Source organism: Neophocaena asiaeorientalis, unplaced genomic scaffold (assembly GCF_003031525.2).
Source record: "Neophocaena asiaeorientalis asiaeorientalis breed wild unplaced genomic scaffold, Neophocaena_asiaeorientalis_V1.1 scaffold964, whole genome shotgun sequence".
In the NCBI taxonomy this organism is placed as follows: Eukaryota; Metazoa; Chordata; class Mammalia; order Artiodactyla; family Phocoenidae; genus Neophocaena; species Neophocaena asiaeorientalis.
Genome location: NW_020175787.1, coordinates 431,641 through 439,886, shown reverse-complemented (window position 1 = coordinate 439,886; position 8,246 = coordinate 431,641).

The window sequence follows — 8,246 nt, the reverse complement described above, 5'->3', positions numbered from 1 at the left end:
TTTTTTTTTTTTTTTTTGCGGTACGCGGGCCTCTCACCGTTGTGGCCTCTCCCATTGCGGAGCACAGGCTCCGGACGCGCAGGCTCAACGGCCATGGCTTACGGGCCCAGCCACTCCGCGGCACGTGGGATCCTCCCGGACCAAGGCACGAACCCGCGTCCCCCGCATCGGCAGGCGGACTCTCAACCACTGTGCCACCAGGGAAGCCCTGCTGGGAGTTTTTTGATTAGTGATTCAATCTCCTGACTTGTTGTAGGTCTATTCAGATTTTCTATTTCTTCTTGAGTCACTTTTGTTAGTCACTTTTGTTTGTATTTCTAGGAATTTGCCCATTTCATCTAAGTTATCCTATTTGTTGACATGCAGTTCATAGTGGTCTTTTATGATCCTTTGTATTTCTGTGAAGTTGGTAGTTGTATGTATATTTTGAGGGGTCATTCTCAGTGTTCTAACCAATTTGATTGCAAGGGTCCCAGAAAGAACAATCATATGCGATGAGTTTCCACTTTGGGTGTGCCTCTTGGCCCTTCAGCCCCATCTTCATCAGCCTCAGGACAAAGGTGGCAGTGCCACCCCCAGGCTGAGTCATGGGAGCTGCGTGAGTCTGATGACAAGAACTGGATCAGGCTTTACTGAGCGCTCAGCATGAAGCAGGTTCAGGTGAGGGCTTTCCAAGCACTGGAAAAGTAAGGCACCCCTCACTCTTCACAATAGCCCTGGCACCTGCCACCCATTACTATTCCCATTTCACCAATGAGAAGACAGCCTCAGAGACATGAGGTACTTGCTCAAGATCAGATAACCAATATGGACCTATTTGACATCAGGTCTGCCTATCTGTGCATATTTCGACAACTATGCTATGCAGCCTCCTCCCTTCCCGAGGGACGACACCCTAGAATGGGGCAAAGGCTAGAGAATCTAAGCTCCAGCCTATCCCTCCCTCCCTCCCTAAAGGTTTGACAGAGTGGAACCTCCCCAGGTACCTCTAGCGGAGGAGAACCTCCATCTGTTACTACACAAAGCAGCAAATACCCCTCTACCCAGCCCCCAGTACCAGTGAAGAAGTGAAGTGCAGAATAGCATGAGGCGTACGAGCCAGTAGAGGATGTATGTGTACTTAGCTACTCATATTTGTAAACAAGTAACTTCTGGAAAGATCCACAGAAACTGGTGGTAGTGGTTTCCCCTGAAGAGGTGAGAGTCAGGGGGGTGGGTTAGTGGTGAGTGAGGGTCAGGGGTGGGGTGAGCTGTTTAGAGGTAGACTTAGATCTCACTGTAGGCAGTGTTGTGTTTGCTTTATCTTTGTGGATATATATACACACACACACATACATATATACATACATACATACATACTTTTAAATGTCCGGCCTGGAGAGGGACAGGGTCAGGCTCAGTGAGTTCTCCCCACTTTGCCTCATGACAGGAGGCAGGACTACCCAGGGGGCTTAAGGCGGTGGAGTCTCACAGACCAAGGACTCGCAGCTCTGTGACCCTGGCAGAATCACTTAACCTCTCTGAATCTCAGACTCCTCATCTACATAATGGGAATGATGACAATCCCTACCTCAGAGTTGTGGCAAGGATGAAGAGAGACAGCACTTGACAAGCAGAAGGCCTTCCCAACAGTGAGAAATAGTTTTTATTAGTCATGTCATTGAATTCTTTATGATATCATCACCTCAATACCATTAACTACCAGCCCAGTCTTTCCCGGGGAGGCTCACGTCGACTCTAGCCCGTCAGAGACTGGGATAATAGTGTCCCCTGGTGGACATGTTGTGAACTGCACCAGATAAGTCTGACCCATTGGAAAAAGAACATCAGTTAAAATTCAGCTTTATTTTTCCCTTTTACCCATCAATATTTCAGCATGTACGACTTAAGAGCAATGACATACTCTAACAGAACAGTAATCAAAATCACGTAATTTAACATTGATAAAGTACTGTTACCCAATGTACACAGTCCATATTCACATTTTGCCGGTTGTCAATATGGTATTCTTTATAGGTAACTCTTTCCTGGTCTAGGACCCCTCCAGGATCATAAATGACATTTGATTGCCAGGTCTCTTCAGTATCCTTTAATATTGAACCATTTCTCCGCCTTTCTTTATCTTCCACGACCCTGACAATTTTAGAGTTCAGGCCAGTTATGTTGCATAATGTCCCTCAACGTGGATGTACCACTGTTTCTCCTTGGGTAGGTTCATGTTGGTGTGTTTGTCAGGAATTTCACAGGCGTTAGGCTGTGTCCTTCTCAGGCATGCAATGTCGGTTTGTCCCAACACTGGTGTTCACTCTAACTCCCCCATTTGTGAGCATGTGGGAGCTGAGAGTCCCCTATAGTCACACAGCGAGTCAGAATCCTCAGCTCAGGGGCTTGACAAGTGCTCAGGGTACCTGCAGCAAGGCAAGAACTTCCCCCCAACAGCCAGGGCCGCCTCAGGCCCTGCACTTCGGGTGCCTGTGGGCTGGGGGAACAGCAGGGCTGCTTTCACGGTAGCATCCCACAACAGTCCAGCTGCCTGGACCCCCTTTCTGCTTCACCCATTTCTAATTACTTTTAAGACTTTTTCATTCCACAACTGATACATGCATTTTCATTGTGTTTAGTAAAATATTTCAGTCAAAGCTAAAGTCCCCTTTGAAACCTTCTCCCCTGCCCCCTCTTCCAGAACTATGAAAGCCCTGCCCCCTCTTCCAGAACTAACCAGTTACCAGTTCGGTGTGAGAGATAGCTAGCTAGCTACATTGCCAGGAAAAATAATGCAGAATAGCATAAGCAGTGTGAGCCAGCAGCGTATGTATGTGTACTTAGTTATGGAGCATTCTCTTTCCACAAATGGGCACACTTAGGTCAGTCTCAAAGATATTTCCTGGTGGGACCTGGAGACTGAGCTGACTATTCTCTCCTCCATCGTCATGTTTCAGCATGTGGCCACACGAGTGGCTACTTAGCTGATCCCCTCGAGATGGACATCTAAGTTGTTTCTAGGGCTTTGCTATTATGGAACACACTGCCCTGTGCACCTGATCCAGGGCTTCTCTGAGGGAAATGCCCACTTCCAGGATCCAATACTGCTCCTGGGGCACCATGTCCCCTGAGTGGTCTCCTCACTTAGGGGGTGAGGAGGGTTCGATGTGTCTTTGTTCACTCAACCTATTAGAATTGCAGGACTCTTGGGACCTCTGAGAGCACCTGGGCTGGGCTTTCACAGTGTGTTTCAAGGATTCCTAGGGTTCCAAGATAGTACGGTGACAGAGCAGTTGAACTGATGACAGTCCAGATACTCACCCCAAATCCAACCAGAAACACCCTTCCTGCCTCTACCTGGTTTTCAACTAAGTTTCTCTTTAAAAAACAAAAGGCTGTTTTAAAATTCAAAAATCTCTGATGTAGCCTGACCACCTACCCAGCACCGAATCCCACCTGTATCATGCAGATCCAGTGCTCCCATTAATGCAGCCTCCACCTATGTTCTTGTTGCCCCACGACCCATACCAAGTTCCCAGCTGACAAACCCCACACAGGTGTCTGCAAGTGCTGCCCTTGTACCATTGGGGTTGGTGTTTTGATGTGCTCCCAGCTGTGTCCCAGCATGCCCCAGGGCAGCCGTCCACAATTCTGTGGAGCGTCTCTGCCTCATCCTTCGTGGCCTGATTCAGTGTTCCCACACTTTCCTGTGCGGCAGGGAGTTTGTTTAAAAGCCACATTTCTGGGTCTCTCTGCCCGAGGTTCTGACTGAGTGGACGGGACTAGGGGAGCCTGGGAATGTGCATTTTGTAAAGTTCCACAGAGGCTCCTGCCTCTCTGCTCCCTCCCTCTGCCCCTCCCCCGCAGATCTCAAGCGCAACCAGGCTGGGAGGGCTAGGAAGTCATTGGTTTTTACCCAAAGTTTTCGTTCCTCGGGCAGTGGGACTTTGAATTAATTAGAACCCATAGAAGCCCTCTATCTGAGCCAGGGTTTCCCAGAGTGCTGGAGAGGTTGTTAAAATGCAGGTGCTCGGGCCGCACCCCACATCTGCCAGAGAGGAATCTCTAGGGGCACAGCCGGAGAGTCTGCATTTTAAGCAAGCTCTCCAGAGTAGCCACTAAGTCCAACTCCTTCCACACCCCTAAGAGATGAGGAAAACCGAGGATCAAAGCATAAGAGTGACTTGGCCCGGTCACTTCACACACTGATAGCAGAACTAATTCTAGACTGAGGCTCTTCTCAGTGCAGTGCTCCAGCCCCAGCACTTGTCAACCATCTAGCGTGGCTGAGGGCTCTTTGCCACCTGAGCCCTCTGTCCACTGGCTGTCCTGGGACGGGCCTCTGCTATCTAGACTGAGGCTCTTCTCAGTGCAGTGCTCCAGCCCCAGCACTTGTCAACCATCTAGCGTGGCTGAGGGCTCTTTGCCACCTGAGCCCTCTGTCCACTGGCTGTCCTGGGACGGGCCTCTGCCATCTAGAAAAGCTTCAGTTTACAATCCATTGAACTGATCTTTCACAGTCACCTTGTGTGTACGGGGGCGGCCAGACTGGCCGTGCATGTGAACATCCTTCTTTCCACCCTCCCCTGCGGGCCTTGCAGAAACGTCAGACGGACGGACAGACAGGACCACTGTGTACAAACAGAACCCCACTTTATTAGCAGTTAGTTCAAGATTGTACATTAATGGAGGGAAGGTTCCCACTTTTAACACAACCCAAAACGGCTGGTTTGAGAGCCCTGACCAGGTGACCGGGGTAGCGTCCCCCTCTCTACTCCTCTCCGCACTCCCACGAGGGAAGGAAACCTCTGCCTGCTCCCCTAATGTGCCCCACACCCTCTCCAGTCAGCCCTCTCCTCTCCCCAGGAAATGACATGAATTTCATGCACAAATTACAAAAGGAGCCCTCTTGCTGATAATAAAAGCTAGCACAGTCATAGAAAACCCTCTCCGCCCTCATTCTCCTCAAGGGCCACAGAGAGGAAGGAGAGAGGGAGGGGTGAACTTAGGATAAAACACAGCCAGAGTCCCCCCATAGGCCCTTGACATTGACCCCACACAAAGCCCATGCCTCTCTCTTGTGGGAACTAAAAAATGTCTCTGGCTGTCTGAGCTGGCGAGGGAAAGCCTCTGGGGGCAGGCAGCCCTGGGCGAGCAGCCTGGGCACCCAGCAGTGCCTTGTGGGCAGCGGTGAGGGGGGCCTGGGACCTCCATCCTCACTTCAACTACAGCAGACCTGCTTCCTTCTTTGATGTCTGAAAATCCATGCTGTAGGCCCAACTGCTCATTCTAGATGGGGAAATTGAGTCCCTGGGAGGAAAACTGTCACTCAGCTACTCAGTGTACTCGACTGGGACAAAATTTCACATCTCCTGCCTCCAGCCCAATGCTCTTCTCCGCAACCGCAGCTTGGGTGGGGCAGCGCCCCCGCGGAGCCCTTCTTTGGTGCATCCCAGGGGCTGGCTCTGCCCCAGTGCACACAGACCATGGGCCTCCAGGAAATGAAAACCCAGAGACCACAAAACAGAGAGAAAGAGAGATGCTCTTTGGTGCCCTGTGCTCCATCACCAGGAGCAAAGGGGCCAGCGCAGGATCTTCGGAGTCCGGGACGTCTCATTCCCAACAGGCCCACACTGCGTGGTCCAGCCTCTTCTCTCTAGACCCTCCCAGGCGTGGCTGTGCTGCTTTCTCCCTCGCCCTCTCCAGCTCTGGCAGGCCCCTCTGCTGACTTGGCACTTGGTACAGGTGACAGCAGAGGGCATCTTAGGATGGACTGAAGTTTTCAAGTCAGCACAAAAGGTACCAATCCCTGTAGCCTAAATTCCCCTTGCCAATACAGGGGTTAGAGGAACTTGTTCTGCGACACCATGAAGAAACAGACGAATCCAGCATGTGGGACTTCTATAAGACAGCAGCCTGCTAGCCTCCGAAATAATGTCATTCAAACAACCGGAGTGAGCAGAAGGGAAAGTTTACTGACTTGAAAGAGATTTTAGAAAACACAGTTCGATGCAACATGTGTACCTTAACTAGTTCCCGATTCCGAAACCAGGTGTAAGTTATTTGGGAGAACTGTGAATATGGGTTGATTAGCAGATGTTGCTGGGAAATTACTGTTGTGATACTGGGTGTGATACTGGGCCAATTGTAGGAGAATGTCCTAGCTCTTAGGAGATGCAGGCTGAAGCATTTGGGGTGGAGTCTCCTTCCATTCGCAACTTTTAAACTAGTTCAGAAACAATATGCTTGTACGGAAGGAAAGATTAAAATGTGGCAAGACACTAATTTTAAGTCTGAATGGTGGGCAGTGGGAGCTCATTATAGAATATTTGGTACGACACTTACTTATTTACTTGCTCTTTCTCCGAACAAGCCTGTGGGGACGGCTCGATGTTGGGACCAGCAATCTCTGCGAGTCGACCTAGTAGTATTCTTCTACTGGGAACAGACGACTGCTCCCTCAGCTGGGCCCCAGAGGCACCGGCTGCTCCTACGCAGGGGCTCGAAAGAGACCAGTCTTTAAACCTCAGACTCCTTCTCCAGGTGCGAGATGCCCGCACTGTGGGCAGCTCTAGAGCCCCGAGTGACGGAGGCAGCTGCACATCCCCCCTGCACCGAGCTTGAGGCACAGGTGTGTGGAGGCGATGGCAGAAGGGATGGGAGAGGTTTTTTTCTTGATTTTGGCCAGTGACTTAGTAAACATGGAAGATGACTGACCTCTGGTTTTCTCCTCTCGTGGTGGCGGTGGGGGAGTGGAATCTGTGTGCTTAGCAGCTGAGAGAACCTAGAGGGACTTCTCTCCCCTCCCCAGTACCTACCGGTCCTGGAAGTGGGTTCTCGAGAGAGATTCGTTAGTGGGAAGGGAAAAAGTAGCAGTGACAAGACAGACTGAGAACATGTGACAGGTCAAGTCCCCAGCCTCCCAGAAGGGCCTGGACAAAAGTCTCCAGCATTTCCTCTGCTACCACAGGGCCTCAAACCTGCCTGTTTCTTCCTCAGGCCAGAGGACGAGGGGAGCGGACCTGCCCGCCCCACGAGGACAGGCTCCGGGCAGCCTGCCCAGGTGTCTAGGCCCAGAGGGAAGATCTCAGACGGTGGGAGCTGTGACATCCTCACGGGTCATGCAGCAGAGCCCCGCGCTGACAGACGGGAAGTGAGGCCCAGGTTTTGCACTATGGAAGCCGCTGCCCGCGCTGGGAGTCTGGTTCCTGGTGCAGGTAAGTCTTCACAAGCGTACACGCAGGCATGCCACCCTGTCCTCAGACACTCTGCTTCTCATCCCCTGCAGGGTTAGCAGCAACCAGGGTTCCCAGGTTCTAAGGCCCCAATGAGAAGCATGATGGAAACGCTTCACTCAGGAGGCAGTAGAGCCAGATGCAGCTGGCCCCGTAGGACATTCCACTTCTCCATCCCAGTGGAGACCCTGGGAACTAAGATCCAGGCTCCCAGGCTGGGAAAGAACCTTTTGAGGTGGGGAGAGCACGACAGGGATGCAAATGCAGATCTGGAACTGAGAAGGCTCAAAGGCACCCTGGCTGGGAAGGAGTGGTTTGTCCCCATATCCTGGAATGACCAAGGGCGTGACTAAAGGAGGGACAGCAACCTGGCACAGAGTAGGGTCCCAAGGACAGGCTCAGAGGCAGTGTGGCACTGGAAGAAGAGCACTGGGCTCGGCATTGGGAGCCTCGAGTTCAATTCTTGGCCCTGCTCCCAATCGGTTCTGTGACATCAGCCCCGGAGGCCACCTCCCATTTCTGGACCTGTGTCCACACCCGTTGAAGGACCCTTCAGCCCCAACATGGTAGAGTCTTCTGAACAAGACAAGGCTCTCCAGAAAGGATTTCCCAGGTGTCAGTTCAAAGCTGAACTGGCAGTGGGAGGGGCTGGGGAAAGGCACCCCAGCCTTAGTCACTTCACATTGTTAAAAGATGGGGGCGGGAGGGGTGGGTAGGAGCAGGCCCCAACCAGAAAATAGCCCAGAGACCCCCTTGTTGGCAGGGGACCTGGAGACAGTTCTGTGGCTCCCAGGCCAGCTCCCAACCTAGCACCATGTGAGGGGAAGGGGAACAGGCCAGCCTTTAAGCCCCGGAATCTCCTACCCCAACCTGGCTTTTCCTTTGGCCAAAAGTGACCCAGGGTCACCGCGCTTCATGAAGCCAGATCTCCTGGAAAGAGTAGGTCTTCCTTATGCATCTCGCCAGCTGTTCACCTGGGGCAGCCCCGGGGCGGCCATGGCACTTGACCTCTCCCAGGGCACTTCCATA